A 21,630-nucleotide genomic window follows, 5' to 3' on the forward strand; every position below is an offset into this window, starting at 1 on the left:
TCAGGAAGGGCATCCGGCCGTAAAACATTGCTTCAAAAAGGGGACCGAAAAACAACAACTACCACGGTTCCCGAAAAAGGCCAACCCCCGCTTGCGGGGAAAAATGGCCTCTAAAGGTGGTTTTTATACTGAATCGAGGCTCGTGAAAGAGCTGACATTTACTTCACAAACAAATCAACCAGACAAACAAAATATATAAAAAGAGGGAGCGGAAGACAAGATGGGGAGAGAAGGGGAAGCACACAAACACAACATTTGAGAGCCGGGAGATGTGTGGAAGGGAGAGGGCTTGGGGGGAGGAGGCGTGGGAAGGGGGGGGGGGGAGGGAGAAGTATAAAACACAAGGACACCAAGGACTTCCAGGACAGAAGTTGGTATTTCAAAAAAGTGGAATTGGGGTGAAATTAGCAGGGGTAGAAAAGATCAAGGTTTTGGATGGGGGAAGATAAGAGATGGTGGTGAACAGCTGTTTTAAAGACCTGGAGGGTGGAGTGGGATTGAAGAGAGTGAGGGAGTTTGTTCCAGAGGTGGGAGAAAAGAGGAATGAAGGAGTGAAGGTGAGCAGAGAGTCTTGATTTTGGCAGTTTGACCATAAGAGGGTTGCAGGCAGATCTTGTGTGACCTGTAGGAATATTTGCGGGACAGAGCCCAGAGAGAGCTGGGGGGGCAAGGCCAGAGAGGAGTCGGTAGAAGACGGAAAGACCACCAACCTGCCTGCGGTGAGTGAGTGAGAGGCCCTTGGAGTTAGCTTCATCACGGGAGATTCCAATGATTCTGAATGCTTTGGTTTCAACAGCGTGAAGACGAGCTAGGTGTGAGGCAGGAGCACCAGCCCAGAGGGGAGAGCAGTATTCCATTGAGCTGTGGATGAAAGCCTTGTATGTGGTGAGGAGCTCAGGTGTGCCAAGGAAGGACTTCGCACGACGGAGGATGCCCAGTCGGCGACTGGCTTTGGAGGCCAGATTTGAAATGTGGTTTTCCCAGGAAAGATCATGGCAGATAGTGAGACCCAAAAGCTTGAGTGACAGAACTTCTTGGAGAGGATTATTCAGAAAGAGGATGGGAGGGTTGTCCAGTCGGTCTTTTCGGAGAGACATCGTAAGAGTGTGAGATTTGTCAGGATTGAAAGACATGTTCCACTTGTTTGCCCAGTCTGTGTTTTTTGTCCACATTACCTCCTCCAACAGGAACTCATATTACCTCCTCCAACAGTAACTCATATTACCTCCTCCAACAGTAACTCATATTACCTCCTCCAACAGGAACCCACATTACCTCCTCCAATAGGAACCACATTACCTCCTCCAACAGAAACCCGCATTACCTCCTCTAACAAGGAACCACATTACCTCCTCCAACAGTAACTCATATTACCTCCTCCAATAGGAACCCACATTACCTCCTCCAACAGGAACTCATATTATCTCCTCCAACAGGAACCCACATTACCTCCTCCAACAGGAACTCATATTACCTCCTCCAACAAGTGTTACGTGTCCCTCCCCGACTTCCTGGTCTCGGTATACCTCCGAACCCCGAGAGGAGCCACGGCAGAAAAATATGTTATTCCATGTCGAAATCAATATTTAAACCACACCAATGGTTATCAACAAACAAATAATATATTAAAAATCACACAGGAATAACAATACAACAATGATAGTAATCAAAAATACAATCAATATATCTTAAGATGGTACCATCTGCTAAGGTAACATAACTCGCTGCACTCCCAGTGAATGGAACAGAACACTCCTCAATGTCTCTATAACACAAAGGTGATCCTGGCGAAGAGGCGATGAGGTGAGTAATGATGTGTAGGCAGAGCAAACCCACAGCAAACTGGCAGCGAAAAGGGAAATCCCAAAGGCGCGAACCAGACGTGCACATTCACACTTCAATCAGCGAACCGCAGCGTCATCTTTGAACGCCGCTTTGTGCACGCACATCCCCGGCAAACGACCGGAGGGTGAGACAAGCTGACGTGGCAAAACCTTTGTCAGTGAATGACGCGCGAGGTTCAAAATGGCCGAAGGCTCTTACGTGAGTCGAAGCGTTTTGTCGTTTTTGTTTGTGTTTTGTGTGTCGGAATGTCTTTTTGTGTGATTAATGTTAGCTCTTTCACGAGCCTCGATCTTGTATACCAAAAAAAAAAAGAAAAAAAAAAAGCGACCTGGCGGGGGATTCTTCGAAACCTCAACGCCTATACCTGACTACGCAGGTTTTTCAATCCTACAGCGATAACACCGATCGCAGGAAATTCCTTTCAAGGACTCAAAGTTCACTCGCGACGTTCGCTCGACCACGCTCGCTACGGAGCTTCAAGCCATGCGTCTCGTTCCACCTTTTTCATCACGCCCTCTTCTTCCTCCTCTCTGTCCTCGTCCTCCGGTTCTCCATCTGGCTTCCTGTCTCTTTTTAACATGAGCGCTTTTTTTCCTTTTAACCACAATAACCATTTACCTTAAACAACAATAACCATAATACCGAGAACTAGAAATATCTCAAGTGGATGAAAACCACAACCACGGAAGTGCCGAATCCGTAACACTTCCCCCCCTCAAGAAAGAAAGTTTGAACACAGCGAAAACTTTCTTTGCAGGCAAACTCTTTAAACAAACAAAAGTAAACTCACAACCCAAATCCTCAATTCCCGTGAGCAACAATAATCAATATTTCCCCAAAAATAAAGCAACAAACTTTCACACAACCCACAGCTTTCCAAAGTTACTTCACTCTGGACAAAGTGTCAACAACGACATTGTCCCTGCCCTTTACATGTTCAATTTCCCAGTTGAACCCCTGCAAAGCCAAACTCCATCTCAAAACCCTCTGAATTTTTTACTTTTAGTTTCTTTTGAATGAATGTTAAGGGGTGGTGATCAAAAACCCAAAGTCAAGCAAATCTACAGCACTTTTCCCGGGAGGCCGAGCTGAGAGCCAGGTTCCATGGTGGTTGGGTGGTGAGGCCTGGAAGTATCCACTACATGGACGCCTTTAGGAATGTGGAGTTCACGGTTAATCTGTGTCGGAAAGTTCACTACATGGACGCCTTTAGGAATGTGGAGTTCACGGTTAATCCATGTCGGAAAGTTCACTACATGGACGCCTTTAGGAACGTGGCGTTCACTGTTAATCCATGTAGGAATCTTGGCCCGGCTGCTCCGCAGCATTCAGTGCTTAAACTCTTCCGAACTTTCATAATAATCATGGATGGACCGCTTGTCACTGTAGTCACATGAATAGCGGTCTCCTTCTCGGCCACTACTCTGATAATCCTTCCTTCGGGAGCTGCCGTAACTCTGGGAGCCTCCATAATAATATCGATTGCGGCCACCACCAAAACTACTACTCCGTTGTCCTCCTCTGTAGCCCCCTCGACACCTATGAAATGCCTTCCCTACTGTTATGGTCCGACCCTCCAACTCATTGCTATTCAGATCCTTTTATGCATCTCTGGCGTCCTATGAGTTTTCAAACGTGACAAAGCCAAACCCTCTTGACTTTTGTGTCTCCCTGTCTTTTATCAGCAGCACTTCCAAAAGCGGTCCATATTTGCTGAAGGCAGACTCCAGAACATCTTCCTTTGTTTTGAAGTTCAGTCCCCCTACAAAGAGTTTGCCAATTTTGCCTCCTTCCCTGACTTGCATGTGCTGACACTTAGTTTCAGGGTACTTCCTCTTCTCTTCAGGGCGCTTCCTACTAGGCTTTTCAACAAACATCGGGTTACCAGAAACTTGACCACCGGCCAAATCATTCCCGATAACAAAAGATACTCCCTCTACAGAAAGAGTGGCTTGTAAACCTACGGTGACCAGTCCTGACACCAAATCAGACTCCAAATGGATGACATGAAGTGGAGCTCTAACACAGCCACCAATCCCCTGTAAACGAACAGTATCACCAGTTGCCGTCTCCTCTGACAATGGCAAAATGCCTTCAAGCATTAAAGATTGATGTGCTCCTGTGTCCCTCAATACCCTAACAGGTCTTGGGTTAGTCGAGTCTCCATCCAGTGACACAAACCCCTCTGAAAGAAATGGTTGGTAACCCTTTTGAGGGCGATTTCTCACATTTGCCATTGCATTCGGAGTTGTACTAGTCGAACTCCACTCCTGATTTTCCTTTTCCAGAGCATAACAGTGGGACATCAAATGTCCCGGTTTATGGCAAAAAGCGCAAGTAGGCCCGGAGGAGAACCTCGTGGTCTGCCTCGAGCCCCCCGGGTGATAGGTCTGTCTTGGAACCGTAGTCTTCTGATTTCTAAAAGTTGTGGTCCCAGAGTTGTCCTCATAGTCATCTCGAGGCCACCCCCATTAATTTTTGTTCTCCGCACCAAATGTACCATAGCTCCCCTGTTTAAGTCTAGGCAAGAAGTTAGGTTTGTGGAACCCCATCCTGTGTATTAAGGCATAGTCATCGGCCATGGTTGCTGCCTCATACAACTTTGGTACTTTCCTTTCCTCCAGATGTACTTTAATGTCCTCGTGGACACACTGTTGGAATTCCTCCACCAGGATCCATTGTCACAATAGTTCGAAGTCTTTCCCAACCCCTTTTGAATCACACCACCGATCAAACATGGTTTCTTTCATTCTGGCAAACTCCACATGGGTCTCACTCTCCGTCTTCCTGGCATTCCGGATTTTTTGCCGGTAAGCTTCAGGGACCAATTCATAGGCTTTGAGAATGTTTTTCTTCACTATCTCATAATCTGCACATTGGTCAATCGGTAAAGCCGAATAAATATCTTCAGCTTTAACCACCAGAACACTTTGCACTAACATGGTCCAGGACTCCTCAGGCCATTTTAGCAGTTGAGCCACCTTCTCAAAGTGTGGAATTTTTTTTAGCTACCTCCTTTTCATTGAAGGGTGGAACCAGCCTCACATGTCTGCCAACATCCCAGGTGTTCTGACTAGGTGTCGAACCAGTCGGCATGGATGGTACCTCTCCCCGTTCTTTCATTAAATCCAGCTCCTTGAGTTTAATTTCCTGCTGAAGCGCCATTCCACGTTCCCTTAACTCCCTTTCGGCTATTCTCTCCTCTGCTTCGAGTTCTCTTTTCTGTGCTGCTCTTCTTTCCTCGAGTTCTCTTGCAACTCTCCTTTCCTCTGCTTTTTTCTCTTCTAACCTTTCCTGGAGTTCTCTCGTTCCACTCTCCTTTCTTCTGCTTTTCTTTCTTCTAACCTTTCCTGGCTCTGCAATTGCATCTCCAGTTTCCAGAGCTCCACATTTTCTTGTTCCTCACGTAACCAATCCAAGGCTCCCTCTTCCCATGTTCCTTGTCCCACCAGAGATTCTATCACCAATCTCTGCATCTCTGCTTTCCTCATATTCGCTCAGACCTCCAAGCTAAAATGTCTGGCCAATACCAAGAGTTTCGATTTTAGTAATGCTCAGAACTGTGCCTCACTAGGGGTCGCTGAAAACTTCTCTGCGTCAAACTCCATGGTGACTATCCGTTAGCACCTGTTAACCTTCACACAAGAAATTTCCCAAAAAAAACAAAAGGATTTTTTTTTTTGGTTTGTTTTTTGAAAATTTTGGGACTGTTGGAAAATAATCGAAAATTGGAAAATTTGGGAATGCTCCGGAATTCTTTCCCAAACGAAATTTAAGGAATTTAATCCACTGTCCGAGATTTAGGGAATTTAATCAGCAAAGCCGAGCCCCCAATTTTTCCACAGTACAAACCCCCAATTTCAATCTGGATCAATCCCAAATGGATGTTTTTAGGGAATTAGATCCCAGACGAAGACCCAATTTCGAGCCCACGAGTCAATTGGACGAGCCCTCAATTTCTGTTACGTGTCCCTTCCCGACCTCCTGGTCTCGGTATACCTCCGAACCCCGAGAGGAGCCACGGCAGAAAAATATGTTATTCCGTGTCGAAATCAATATTGAAACCACACCAATGGTTATGAACAAACAAATAATATATTAAAAATCACACAGGAATAACAATACAACAATGATAGTAATCAACAATACAATCAATATATCTTAAGATGGTACCATGTGCTGAGGTAACATAAACTCACTGCACTCCCAGTGAATGGAACAGAACACTCCTCAATGTCTCTATAACTCAAAGGTGATCCCAGCGAAGAGGTGATGAGGCGAAGAGGCGAGTAATGAGGTGTAGGCAGAGCAAACCCACAGCAAACTGGCGGCGAAAAGGGAAATCCCAAAGGCGTGAACCAGACTTGCACATTCACAGTTCAATCAGCGAACCGCAGCGTAATCTTCGAATGCCGCTTTGTGCACGCACATCCCCGGCAAGCGACCGGAGGATGAGACAAGCTGACGCGGCAAAACCTTTGTCAGTGAACGACGCGCGAGGTTCAAAATGGCCGACGGTCTTACGTGAGTCGAAGCGACCTGGCGGGGGATTCTTCGAAAACTCAACGCCTATACCTGACTACGCGGGTTTTTCAATCCGACAGCGATAACACCGATCGCAGGAAATTCCTTTCAAGGACTCAAAGTTCACTTGCGACGTTCGCTCGACCACGCTCGCTACGGAGCACATTTTTCGTCACGCCCTCTTCTTCCTCCTCTCTGTCCTCGTCTTCCAGTTCTCCATCCGGCTTCTTGTCTCTTTTTACCATGAGCGCTTTTTTCCCTTTTAACCACAATAACCATTTCCCTTAAACAACAATAACCTTAATACCTAGAACCAGAAATATCTCAAGTGGATGAAAACCACAACCACGGAAGTGCCGAATCCGTAACACAAGGAACCACATTACCTCCTCCAACAGTAACTCATATTACCTCCTCCAATAGGAACCCACATTACCTCCTCCAACAAGGAAGTCGTATTACCTCCTCCAATAGGAACCCACATTACCTCGTCCAACAGGAACCACATTACCTCCTCCAACAGGAACCACATTACCTCCTCCAACAGGAACCACATTACCTCCTCCAACAGGAACTCACATTACCTCCTCCAATAGGAACCCACATTACCTCCTCCAACAAGGAAGTCATATTACCTCCTCCAATAGGAACCCACATTACCTCCTACAACAAGGAACCACATTACCTCTGTTGTGTAAAACCAATCAGGTCCACACAACTTTAGTCCAACGGGTTGGTTTAATTGCATTTAGATCATAACATCATCCTGTAAAGTAGAAAATACAATAAGTATACGATGTGACATCTCATGGGTCCATTCATATCATTCAATGCAAGCAAGCTGGTTATTCTATGCAGGCGTACCGTTAGCGAGTCTATCAGATGTAACATGTCACAGGAGAAGTCTCGGAGCACCGTTCGCAGCAGCGGGTCTTATAGTCACGCCCCTAGCGGTGTCAACGAGCAGCGAGCATCACCCCGGGTTCAGTACGAATACGATTTCACTACATTCTCCCCCCCCCCCGTCAGAATTATACGGCAGCGCGGCTAAAGCGAGTGAGCGTCAGCACGAGTAGGGTGCGGAACATCAGTCGACCCAACCGTATCGGGCCGGGCGGCAAATTTCTCTGCCAGCACGCGTCCGAAATTCCCCGGGTACGGCATCACGTATCCCTGTGTCCCCGGCGTCAGAGGCGCCAACAGGGTCGGGTGACGAAGGGGGTAACTCCAAGTCATCGGGCCCAGGTAGTCTCGGCGAGGGGAGGGTCGGTAGACTTTCGGCGATGGGAGCGTCGGGAGAGGCCATAGTCTCATAGATGGGTTCGATCGGTTCGTCCGATTCCCTACTTAGGTCGTCGACCCCGCAAGGGGCAAGGTGACGGACGGAGACAGTAGTCTCACGGCCATCAGTCGTCATCACACGAGCATGCTCAGGATTAGCCTGGAGAATCTGCACTTTGTCCACTAGGGGGTCGTACTTGCTCGCGCGAACCGCCCGTTTAAGGTAGGCCGGCCCGGGCCCAGCGAGCCAACTGGGCAAAGACCGTATACACCCCGAGCTCCTGGGGTGGTGGAAAAGTCGCTCGTGGGGAGTTTGGTTGGTTGCCGTACTCAGGAGAGCCCTGATCGAGTTCAACGCCGCAGGTAGCGACCAAGCCCATTTATCGAGGCCCCGGCCGAGGGTCCGGAGGTGGAGCATGGCGGCCCTCCAGATAATCCCGTTGAAGCGTTCGATCTGCCCATTAGCCTGGGGTCTGTATGGCGTGGTGTAACTAGACGCAATGTTATTTTGGAGCAGATAGCCGCGCACCTCCTGAGACAAGAAGACCGCACCCCGGTCGGTATGGACATAGGCCGGGTAACCGAACATTGAGAACAAGTTCTGTAAGCATCGCATCACCGTGGCAGCAGTCATGTCCGCGCACGTATAAGCAAAGGGGAATCGTGAGTACTCATCAACGATAGTGAGCAGATAGCGAGAGCCGCTCGACACCGGCAATGGGCCCTTGAAATCCATCGCCAAGCGTTCCCACGGGCGTGTAGCCTTCACCAGAGTCCCCATGGGAGGGTTATAGAAACGCGGTTTGATTTCCGCGCAGATAGCGCAGTCGCGACAGATACGGCGGATATCGTCAATCGAGTATGGGAGATTCCCACACCGCACAAAATGAGCGAAACGCGTTACGCCGGGATGGCCCGCAGTGGCATGCAGCACCCGTAGGCCCTCCAAAGAGGTGATACTGGCACATGTAGCCGGTCGTGATAAGGCATCGGCGGCCTGGTTATCCTTCCCCGGGCGATATTTGATGGTGTAACAGAAGTCGGCGAGTTCGATACGCCAGCGAGTGATTTTCTCGTTCTTAATGCGCTGGGCGTGTAAGGTGTCATACATGAACGCAACGCTTTGCTGGTCCGTGATGATTTGGAAGCTCCGCCCGAGTAAGTACGGGCGCCATCGCCGAATAGACTCGACGATCGCATACGCTTCCTTTTCAACGGACGAGTGTCTCCGCTCAGCGGTGGTAAGAGTCCGTGAAAATAAAGCCACGGGACGCCCCCCTTGGGAGAGGGTCGCCGCGATGGCCTGATCCGAGGCGTCACTTTCGAGGACGAACGAGCCGCTCTCGTCGATTGTCGCCACGGCGGCTCGGGCGATGTCGGCCTTAAGGCCTTCAAAGGCCGTCAATGCGGCCGGACTCAGGGGGAAGGTGTCGCAGGCCACAAGGGGGCGAAGTTTCGCGGAGAAACTTTGCACCCATTTGGAGTAATGGGCGAACAGCCCAAGGGCGAGCTTCAGGGACGCCCGATCGCAGGGAGGGGCCATGTCGAGCAAAGGTCGCAGACGCTCCTTATCCGGAGTGACAGAGCCATGGGTCACGGTGTACCCCAGAAGATCTATCGTGCGTAGGGAGTATTGGCACTTATCCTCGTTCATAGTTAAGTGATACCGCTGCGCGACCTCAAGGAAGCGCTTCAGATTAGCATCATGGTGCCCTTGGTCATATCCACAAACCGTAAGATTATCGAGGTAGACGAAAACATCGGTTAAGTGCTCCCGCGCAACGAGGTCATCCATGGCCCTCTGGAAACAAGCGACCCCGTTCGTTACCCCAAAAGGCAATCGCGTAAATTGGTACAACCGCTGCCCCGACTCAAATGCGGTATAGATACGATCCGCCCTAGAGATAGGGATCTGGTGGTACGCACTACGGAGATCGAGAGTGCTATAGACCGAATACTGGGACACCTGTTGCACTAGCGCGTCCATCCCCGGAAGGGGGTAGGCATCCAGCTGTGTAAAGCGGTTAATCGTTTGGGAATAGTCGATTACCATGCGTCTGCGATGGGCCTCGCTGCGCACCACCAAGACCTGGGCGCGCCACGGCGACCTACTAGGTTCTATGATGCCGTCTTTCAAGAGCTGAGCCGTTTCGTCCGCAATGAATTGCATGTCAGCGCGAGAGTAGCGTCGTGATTTTACCGCGACAGGGGTGCAGTCGGAGGTTAGATTGGGGAACAGCGAAAGCGGCTGGACGTCCATTTGCGCTAGGGCGCACACCGCAAGCGCGTCGTCCGCCCCCACAACAAGAGTGTCAGGCCCACCAAAGTCCATTACCAGACGTCCATGCAGCTTAAGAAAATCGTGTCCTAACAGAATATCAGCACATAATGCGGGTAAAACCATAAGGCGTACATCAGGGAAAACCCGTCCCTTTAGCACGAGTTTCAATCGGCATTCCCCCTTCGTGCTGAGTCGAAGCCCCTGGGAAGCCATGAAGATCCGTCTCGTAGACCTCCAGATCCGCCATCCATGCCTGAGCACAAGTCGCTGGTCGATAAAACTATCCGTAGATCCTGTATCCACCAAGGCCCGAACACAATGGCCTTCGACCATGAGGGGAATAAGGGCTTGAGCCAGGCCAGACGAGGCTGCTGGGAGCGGGACTGAGCCCCCCGAATAGGTCGGACCAGCCTCACGGGTGGATCCTACGCCAGCAGCAGTTTTGCGGTCGTGGTCGGAGTCTGTGTTGACCATGGGGAATCCATTATCGTCATCAGAGGGCTTTCCCAAGCATTCCAGTGTTTCGCGATTCAAAAACTGACAATTCTGACGGGAAAAGGCCTCCGTAGTATTTGAAATCGCCTTTTGACACTTTTGGCAGAAAAAGGCTTCCGTAGTATTCGAAATCGCCTTTTGACATTTTTGGCAGCAAAAGGCCTCCGTAGTATTTGAAATCTCCTTTGTCGGGGCGTGGGCCGCCGTTAGCTCGTGGACGACTCGAGGAGAACGTTCTGCTGGGGCTTGGCGAGGCTTCAAAGCCCCTTGCGTGGCCCGGAGTTTGGTCAAGGACACGTCCTTTGTGCCCGATGGATGAGACGGTGGTGGCTGTCCGGTGACGCCCGCCAAGGACGTCTGAGCGCCCAGGGGCCCGCAGAGAGGGGCCCTCCCCTTCGAAGTCGGGTAAGGCGCCGGGTGTCGGGCTCGGCTCGCGGGCTCCGCAATGAGCCCATTCAAGGTCGCCGCGCCCGCGCGACCGCGCGAGTCAATGAGCCGCGAGCCGCGTGCCGTTTTCCTGCACACTTTCGCGTAATGTCCCTTTTGCGAGCACAAATGGCATATAGCGTCTCGTGCCGGACACACGACCCGGGCATGACGTGGCCTCCCACAGAAAAAGCATGCGGCCCCGCGTAAGGCCTTGGGTCTGGTCATAACGGCAGCCGTCAGGGCTGGGTCTTCCTCCGGAGCATCCCGGAGTTCAGCGAGCGGATCCGCGTCCTCGGCGGTAGCACTCTCTGGCCGGGCGTGTAGTGTGGTGCCCGCCAAGAGGCGCGTGCGATCATAGGTGTTCGATTGCATCCGCACTTCGGTGTATACTGTCCCTTGCTCGAGTGCCGTAGCGAAGGTCAGGTCGGACTTCTCCAAGAGTTTGAGCCTTAGTTCCTGGGAGGAGACCCCTGCAACGAAGGCATCTAAAAGACGATCATCCTGAGCCTGCGCGGGAGTTCGTGGCTCCCTGACGCTGTCCAGCAAAAGCTGCCAGAGCTCCTGGGCGTAGTGGTCCATCGCCTCGTTGGGTTGCTGACGTCGCGTTTGCAGCAAATATCGTGCGTACACCGGGCTTTTTTTCTTTATGTACAGCCGTTTGAGCTCCGCGATGGAGAGGTCATACGTCGCGCATTGAGCGATAGCGTTGTAAACCCGGTAGTCGATTTTTGAATGGAGAGTTGCTAGCTTCGCGGCAGCCGTCGGCGCGGTCTCAGGCTCATCAAAAAGATTCTCCAATTGTCTGAGCCAGTGCTTCAGCTGCAAGCCACCATCCGGGGCTTGCGGGTCGGCGCAGAATACGGACACCGTCAGCGTCTTGTTGCCAGCCATGTCGGTAGATCTTAAATGCAATTAAGTGTTGTGTAAAACCAATCAGGTCCACACAACTTTAGTCCAACGGGTTGGTTTAATTGCATTTAGATCATAACATCATCCTGTAAAGTAGAAAATACAATAAGTATACGATGTGACATCTCATGGGTCCATTCATATCATTCAATGCAAGCAAGCTGGTTATTCTATGCAGGCGTACCGTTAGCGAGTCTACCAGATGTAACATGTCACAGGAGAAGTCTCGGAGCACCGTTCGCAGCAGCGGGTCTTATAGTCACGCCCCTAGCGGTGTCAACGAGCAGCGAGCATCACCCCGGGTTCAGTACGAATACGATTTCACTACAACCTCCTCCAACAGTAACTCATATTACCTCCTCCAATAGGAACCCACATTACCTCCTCCAACAAGGAACCACATCACCTCCTCCAACAAGGAACCACATTACCTCCTCCAACAGTAACTCATATTACCTCCTCCAATAGGAACCCACATTACCTCCTCCAACAGTAACTCATATTACCTCCTCCAACAGCAACTCATATTACCTCCTCCAACAGGAACTCATATTACCTCCTCCAACAAGGAACCACATTACCTCCTCCAACAGTGACATATTATTTCCTCCAATAGGAACTCACATTACCTCCTCCAACAAAGAACCACATTACCTCCTCCAACAGGAACTCATATTTCCTCCTCCAATAGGAACCCACATTACCTCCTCCAACAAGGAAGTCATATTACCTCCTCTAAAAGGAACCCACATTACCTCCTCCAACAAGGAACCACATTACCTCCTCCAACAGTAACTCATATTACCTCCTCCAATAGGAACCCACATACCTCCTCCAACAAGGAACCACATTACCTTCTCCAACAGTAAGTCATATTACCTCCTCCAATAGGAACTCACATTACCTCCTCCAACAAAGAACCACATTACCTCCTCCAACAGGAACTCCTATTACCTCCTCCAACAGGAACTCATATTACTTCCTCCAATAGGAACCCACATTACCTCCTCCAACAAGGAAGTCATATTACCTCCTCCAATAGGAACCCACATTACCTCCTCCAACAAGGAACCACATTACCTCCTCCAATAGGAACCCACATTACCTCCTCCAACAGTAACTCATATTACCTCCTCCAATAGGAACCTGAAGCGCGGTGCTACGCGCGCTACTTGCTTACCAAGGAGGAAGCGGACAACGCGCTAAATCAAAAGAGTCTTTATTGAAAGAGCCCTACTGTAGCACTGGAGTGCTCGGGGCTGCGCGCCCCGTATATATCCCGAGGCCACGCCTACCCCTCGGGCGTGCCGACGCCCACTTGGTGCGCGGAATGATGCCATCACGCCAGTGAGCTTTCGTGTCCGCCACAAACCCACATTACCTCCTCCAACAAGGAACCACATTACCTCCTCCAACAAGGAACCACATTACCTCCTCCAACAGTAACTCATATTACCTCCTCCAACAGTAACTCATATTACCTCCTCCAACAGTAACTCACATTACCGCCTCCAACAAAGAACCACATTACCTCCTCCAACAGGAACTCCTTTTACCTCCTCCAACAGGAACTCATATTACCTCCTCCAATAGGAACCCACATTAAGGTGTAGTGACTTCTTTATTTACATGTATCATTTTCTACAGGAACAGGCAATGCAGGCAGGATCGATTCACCAAGCTCGTTCCTCACATACAGACGCGCTCCAAGTGGGCGTGGTTTAAAACCAGGAACAACGAATCAACTCTGAGAACGGGAGGAGGCAGCACGAGGGTGACGAGAAGGGGTTTAACGCGGACTTTCGACTCTGGAGGAGTTTTGGAGCTAAAGGCGCGATTATGTGCAGCGCATAAATACCGTACTTCACTGTTCTTTCGTTTCTCTTGGGACTATCAGCAGAGTGTTTCTTCATCACCCGCTCGCTGTTCACGATAACCTGATCATGAACTTCTCTACTTGCCGGGGTTATTTTCTTCTCCCGCCATTTTAGATCGCTTTTTGCCGGTGGAATATTTATTTTGTTTTAACCACCGCTCTGGTCACCCCGAAACATTTGTATTTTCGTCTCCTGAAAATCAACATTTCACGACGGGTTTACCCACTGGGACCTTCGACCAGCTTCTGGGGAACATTGGCTGCATCTCGGTGGAACATCCACCTTTACTCCTGTTTTGCCATGTTCCTCGAATGTAACGGAGATGGAGGATTGCCAGCAAACAGGTAACCATAGTATGAGTAGATGGAGGGTTGTCAGCAAGCATCTAACCACTGTATGAGGAGATGGAGAGTTGCCAGCCAGCATCAAACCACTGTATGAGGAAATGGAGGATTTCCAGCAAGCATCCAACCACGATATGAGGAGATAGAGGGTTGCCAGCCCACATTAACCACTATATGAGGAGATGGAGGACTGCCAGAAAGCACCCAACCACTGTATGAGGAGATGGAGAGTTGCCAGCAAGCCTCTAACCACTGTATGAGGAGATGAAGAGTTGCCAGCAAGCAATAACCACTGTATGAGGAGATGGAGAGTTGCCAGCGAGCATCTAACCACTGTATGAGGAGATGGAGAGTTGCCAGCGAGCATCTAACCACTGTATGAGGAGATGGAGAGTTGCCAGAAAGCATCTATCCACTGTATGAGGAGATGGAGGGTTGCCAGCAAGCAATAACCACTGTATGAGGAGATGGAGAGTTGCCAGCGAGCATCTAACCACTGTATGAGGAGATGGAGGATTTCCAGCAAGCATCTAACCACTGTATGAGGAGATGGAGAGTTGCCGGCAAGCATCTAACCACTGTATGAGGAGATGGAGAGTTGCCGGCAAGCATCTAACCACTGTATGAGGAGATGGAGAGTTGCCAGCAAGCAATAACCACTGTATGAGGAGATGGAGAGTTGCCAGCAAGCATCTAACCACTGTATGAGGAGATGGAGAGTTGCCAGCAAGCAATAACCACTGTATGAGGAGATGGAGAGTTGCCGGCAAGCAGCTAACCACTGTATGAGGAGATGGAGAGTTGCCAGCAAGCAATAACCACTGTATGAGGAGATGGAGAGTTGCCAGCAAGCATCTAACCACGATATGAGGAGACGGAGGATTGCCAGCAAGCAATAACCACTGTATGAGGAGATGGAGGGTTGTCAGCAAGCATCTAACCACTTTATGAGGAGATGGAGGGTTGCCAGCAAGCATTAACCACTGTATGAGGAGATGGAGACTTGCCGGCAAGCAATAACCACTGTATGAGGAGATGGAGAGTTGCCGGCAAGCAATAACCACTGTATGAGGAGATGGAGAGTTGCCGGCAAGCAATAACCACTGTATGAGGAGATGGAGAGTTGCCAGCAAGCAATAACCACTGTATGAGGAGATGGAGAGATGCCGGCAAGCAATAACCACTGTATGAGGAGATGGAGAGTTGCCAGCGAGCATCTAACCACTGTATGAGGAGATGGAGAGTTGCCAGCGAGCATTTAACCACTTTATGAGGAGATGGAGAGTTGCCAGCAAGCATATAACCACGATATGAGGAGACGGAGGATGGCCAGCAAGCATTAACCACTGTATGAGGAGACAGAGGGTTGCCAGCAAGCATCTAACCACTGTATGAGGAGATGGAGAGTTGCCAGCAAGCATCTAACCACTGTATGATGAGATGGAGAGTTACCAGCAAGCATCTAACGACTGTATGAGGAGACGGCGGGTTGCCAGCAAGCAATAACCACTGTATGAGGAGATGGAGAGTTGCCAGCGAGCATCTAACCACTTTATGAGGAGATGGAGAGTTGCCAGCAAGCATCTAACCACTGTATGAGGAGACGGAGGGTTGCCAGCAAGCAATAACCACTGTATGAGGAGATGGAGAGTTGCCAGCAAGCATCTAACGACGATATGAGGAGACGGAGGATTGCCAGCAAGCAATAACCACTGTATGAGGAGATGGAGAGTTGCCAGCAAGCATCTAACCACTTTATGAGGAGATGGAGGGTTGCCAGCAAGCATCTAACCACTGTATGAGGAGATGGAGAGTTGCCGGCAAGCAATAACCACTGTATGAGGAGATGGAGAGTTGCCAGCAAGCAATAACCACTGTATGAGGAGATGGAGGGTTGCCAGCGAGAATCTAACCACTGTATGTGGAAATGGAGAGTTGCCAGCGAGCATTTAACCACTGTATGAGGAGATGGAGGGTTGCCAGCGAGCATCTAACCACTGTATGAGGAAATGGAGAGTTGCCAGCGAGCATCTAACCACGATATGAGGAAACGGAGGATTGCCAGCAAGCATTAACCACTGTATGAGGAGACAGAGGGTTGCCAGCAAGCATCTAACCACTGTATGAGGAGACAGAGAGTTGCCAGCAAGCATCTAACCACTGTATGATGAGATGGAGAGTTGCCAGCAAGCATCTAACCACTGTATGAGGAGACGGAGGGTTGCCAGGGAGCAATAACCACTGTATGAGGAGATGGAGAGTTGCCAGCGAGCATCCAACCACTGTATGAGGAGGTGGAGAGTTGCCAGCAAGCATCTAACCACTGTATGAGGAGATGGAGAGTTGCCAGCAAGCATCTAACCACTATATGAGGAGATGGAGAGTTGCCAGCAAGCATCTAACCACTGTATGAGGAGATGGAGAGTTGCCAGCAAGCATCTAACCACTATATGAGGAGATGGAGAGTTGCCAGCAAGCACCTAACCACTGTATGAGGAGCTGGAGAGTTGCCAGCAAGCAATAACCACTGTATGAAGAGATGGAGAGTTGCCAGCGAGCATCTAACCACTGTATGAGGAGATGGAGAGTTGCCAGCAAACATATAACCACGATATGAGGAGAAGGAGGCTTGCCAGAGCATCCAACCACTGTATGAGGAGACGGAGAGTTGCCCCTCAGCATTAACCACTGTATGAGGAGATTGAGAGTTGCAAGCCCACATTAACCACTATATGAGAAGACGGAGGATTGCCAGAGAGCATCCAACCACTGTATGAGGAGACGGAGAGTTGCCCCTCAGCATTAACCACTGTATGAGGAGATTGAGAGTTGCCAGCAAGCATCTAACCACTGTATGAGGAGATGGAGAGTTGCCCCAAAGCATTAACCACTGTATGAGGAGATGGAGAGTTGCTAGCAAGCATCTAACCACTGTATGAGGAGATGGAGGGTTGTCAGCAAGCATCTAACCACTGTATGAGGAGATGGAGGGTTGTCAGCAAGCATCTAACCACTGTATGAGGAGATGGAGGGTTGTCAGCAAGCATCTAACCATTGTATGAGGAGATGGAGGGTTGTCAGCAAGCATCTAACCATTGTATGAGGAGATGGAGGGTTGTCAGCAAGCATCTAACCACTGTATGAGGAGATGGAGGGTTGTCAGCAAGCATCTAACCATTGTATGAGGAGATGGAGGGTTGTCAGCAAGCATCTAACCACTGTATGAGGAGATGGAGGGTTGTCAGCAAGCATCTAACCATTGTATGAGGAGATGGAGGGTTGTCAGCAAGCATCTAACCATTGTATGAGGAGATGGAGGGTTGTCAGCAAGCATCTAACCATTGTATGAGGAGATGGAGGGTTGTCAGCAAGCATCTAACCATTGTATGAGGAGATGGAGGGTTGTCAGCAAGCATCTAACCATTGTATGAGGAGATGGAGGGTTGTCAGCAAGCATCTAACCACTGTATGAGGAGATGGAGGGTTGTCAGCAAGCATCTAACCACTGTATGACCACACATGAGTAGACATACGCACACACATAAATTTATACAAAGGAAAGACCAAATCGTGGACACAAATCTGTCTCTTACAGATACAGTACCATATATATCTTGCAGTGGTTTCAAGACTGAGGGAGTGGGTGTACATGTAGCCCACCACATGCAGGTGCAACGACAGGAGGAGACGTTTATATACTTTAAATTTTTCTTGAAATGAATTCCGGGAGAACTTCCTCGACTATTGCAGCCATTGCTTTGGCACAAAACTCTGAATCACCTGCATTTTTAAAGGTTACAAAAAGGATATTATTCCCCATAGCAAATGTTAAGTACAAGAAGGAAATGAACAAGGGTTGAAGGTTAATGCATAACTGGTGTGAATTTTCTATAACTAGTAAAACCCTGTCAAAATGACGGGTTGGTTTATTTGCCGGTGCAGCCTCGTGAGCGTGCCAAAGTCTGAAGCCTGGGCCTAGCGTCGTGTGCTTTTATCTTCTTTATTTATTAGACATTATACGGATGTAAATGAACACTCGTTTTACTCTGAGCGTGTTGCACATCACATGCAGCGAATTTCACCTTCCTGTGCCTTGTATTTATTTATTTTCATTTTTTAAAGTTTCTGTACACCGCCCTTGAGGCTCGGTTTCCAAGCCACCGTCGACAATTCCAATAGAAGAGAAATAATCACTCTTTATGGAAAATGTTTTTTGTTTTTTATCCTCAATAATATACCAGAGTGAACACACATTCGTGTTAAAAGATTGGCCTTTAAAACCTACCCGAATGAAAGGGGACAGACACCTGTACAAACACACAAACTGACTTTGGGTTTTATATCATAGAATAAGTTATCAATGGAATATGATTGTTTGTTTAAGTTTTGTCATTTTGAATAACTGGTGTGATTTATTATATAATAAGTTATCAATGGAATATGATTGTTTGTTTAAGTTTTGTCATTTTGAATAACTGGTGTGATTTGTTATATAATAAGTTATCAATGGAATATGATTGTTTGTTTAAGTTTTGTCATTTTGAATAACTGGTGTGATTTATCTATATTATAATAGCCGTAGATGATTCTGTCTGTCTGTCTGTCTATCTGTTGGGTGTCTGTCCGGGGTGTGGCTTACTCGGTTTGCAGAGTAGCTCCACCCATAGCTCCACCCATTCTGGGAGTGGCTATAAACAAATATCCACCATTTTATTAACTCGCATAGCTTTGAGTCCTGTTTTGTAGGCCCGTGGTGTCTTGCTCTCCCCCAGTTTTATTTCAAATCAAATTCGATAAATCATTTCATTTTTCACAGTCGCTAACATAGTTTTAGACTCGGTTGAAAAAAAACGGGAAGAAAATCCGATGAAAGTTGCCGTTTATAGAACGAAATGAATTCTCAAAGGCCTGTAACTTCAAGGCCATTGAGTCTCTCTCACGCCTTTATCTCCAATCTAACTCACCATATGATTTAATTTTTATCGATGGTTTTACTTTTAGACTCGGTGTCAGCAATAATTGAGAACAATCCACACACGCGGGAAAATGCAGAGATATATTTTTTAAAATCGCGTCATGGTGTATCATACACCGCCCAACATGACACCGCCGGCAATGTGTCGATATATATTAAAAATTCGCTTTTGCTTTTCCGTTATGATATATTACTATTTCGTTTGATGATAGTCGTCACAAAAATGTCAACAATGATGCCGACATATATTTCTTCGTTTTTATTTCATTCAACATATTAGCCGGAAGTAAAATATGTTTCAGGAAATTACCGAGAGATATTTCTTCGTTTTTTTTATTAGTTATGTGCGCATACACTTTAAATAGGTTTATTTGAAATCTTTAATTTTCCACAAACATTCCACACACGCGGGAAAATGCAGAGATATATTTTTTAAAATCGCGTCATGGTGTATCATACACCGCCCAACATGACACCGACGGCAATGTGTCGATATCTATTTTAAATTCGATATATCATTTCATTTTTCACAGTCGCTAACATAGTTTTAGACTCGGTTGAAAAAAAACGAGAAGAAAATCCGATGAAAGTTGCCGTTTATAGAACGAAATGAATTCTCAAATGCCTGTAACTTCAAGGCCATTGAGTCTCTCTCACGCCTTTATCTCCAATCTAACTCACCATATAATTTCATTTTTATCGATGGTTTTAGAGTCGGTGTCAGCAATAATTGAGAACATTCCACACACGCGGGAAAATGCAGATATATTTTTTAAAATCGCGTCATGGTGTATCATACACCGCCTAACATGACACCGACGGCAACGTGTCGATACATATTAAAAATTCGATATATCATTTCATTTTTCACAGTCGCTAACATAGTTTTCGACTCGGTTGAAAAAAAACGGGAAGGAAATCCAATGAAAGTTGCCGTTTATAGAACGAAATGAATTCTCAAACGCCTGTAACTTCAACTTCAAGGCCATTGAGTCTCTCTCACGCCTTTATCTCCAATCTAACTCACCATATGATTTCATTTTTATCGATGGTTTTGGACTCGGTGTCAGCAATAATTGAGAACATTCCACACACGCGGGAAAATGCAGAGATATATTTTTAAAAATCGCGTCATGGTGTATCATACACCGCCCAACATGACACCGACGGCAACGTGTCGATATATATTAAAAATTCGCTTTTGCTTTTCCGTTAAGATATATTACTTTTTCGTTTGATGACAGTCGTCACAAAAACGTCAACAATGATGCCGACATATATTTCTTCGTTTTTATTTAATTCAACATTAGCCGGAAGTAAAATATGTTTCAGGAAATTACCGAGAGATATTTCTTCGTTTTTTAAAATTAGTTATGTGCGAATACACTTTAAATAGGTTTATTTGAAATCTTTAATTTTCCACAATATAATTTACTTGCCATTTATCATTTGATGATTACGAGACAAATTCCTCTTGTGGATCGTGACAATTCATGCGCTGCGTGGAAACTTCTATTTCCAAAATGAATGAGACGATCGATGAAGAACGCAGACTTGAACAGGATGCAGCAAGAAAACGAATGAGACGGGCGAACGAGTCCATCGACGAACGTCAATGCAAACTTGCGGGGTCACCCGTGGGAATCCCACGGGCATGGATGTGTGTGACATTTCGACATATTGAGTTAGATGCTGCACATTCATTTTTACAAAATGGTTACTGGCAAGTCATCAGATCCAGAAATGGTGTAAAAACCACCGTTTAGAGGCCATTTTTCCCCGCAAAGCGGGGGTTGGCCTTTTCGGGGACCGTGGTAGTTGTTGTTTTTTTCTCCCCTTTTTGAAGCAATGTTTTACGGCCGGATGCCCTTCCTGACGCCAACCCTTTTTGCCGCCTTCAACGACAAACAGGGAATTACCAGTGAACTGGTACTCAATTAGCCGACCTCGGAAGGATGACAGGCTGAGTCAACCCCCCTGGCATTAATTCGGCGATCGACCGAGATTCGAACCCAGGATCCTAAGCCGGCACCCTAGCCGCTAGCCCAACACCAGAAATGGTGTCATGAACACAATTTATTTACGCACAAGCACAAAAGCAAGACGGGCCGATTTCCGATTCCGACGGGCCGACGGGCGAGACGGGCCGATTTCCGATTCCGACGGGCCGATTTGGAGCAAGAAAAAGAACGAGACGGGAGAAAAAGGAGAGAAACGAGACGGGGAAAGCCGATTGGAGAGGCGAGTGAGGCGCGATTGGAGAGGAGTGTGAGGCGCGATTGGAGAGGAGTGTGAGGCACGATTGGAGAGGAGTGTGAGGCGTGATTGGAGAGGAGTGTGAGGCACGATTGGAGAGGAGTGATTGGAGGGGAGTGTGAGGCACGATTGGAGAGGAGTGTGAGGCACGATTGGAGAGGAGTGTGAGGCACGATTGGAGAGGAGTGTGAGGCGCGATTGGAGAGGAGTGTGAGGCGCGATTGGAGAGGCGTGTGAAGGATTGCAGAGGAGAGGAGTGTGAGGGATTGGAGAGGTGAGGGATTGGAAAGGAGAGGGATGTGAGGGTTTGGAGAGGAGAGGAGTGCTAGGTGGAGAGAGGAGAGTGTCAGGTGGAGACAGGAGAGTGTCAGGTGGAGACAGGAGAGTGTCAGGTGGAGAGGAGTGAGGGGTCAC

At 48.1% G+C, this 21,630-nt stretch overlaps 1 protein-coding gene across 1 annotated transcript in view; it reads right to left on the bottom strand.

The window, feature by feature from the left end:
* LOC137437443 (glutamate receptor-interacting protein 2-like) overlaps window positions 1-21,630 on the bottom strand; it is a 283,933-nt gene that overhangs the window by 22,456 nt on the left and 239,847 nt on the right. The gene's annotated exons all lie outside the window — the stretch shown is intronic.

Source organism: Myxine glutinosa, chromosome 12 (assembly GCF_964187855.1).
Source record: "Myxine glutinosa chromosome 12, kmMyxGlut1.1, whole genome shotgun sequence".
In the NCBI taxonomy this organism is placed as follows: domain Eukaryota; kingdom Metazoa; phylum Chordata; class Myxini; order Myxiniformes; family Myxinidae; genus Myxine; species Myxine glutinosa.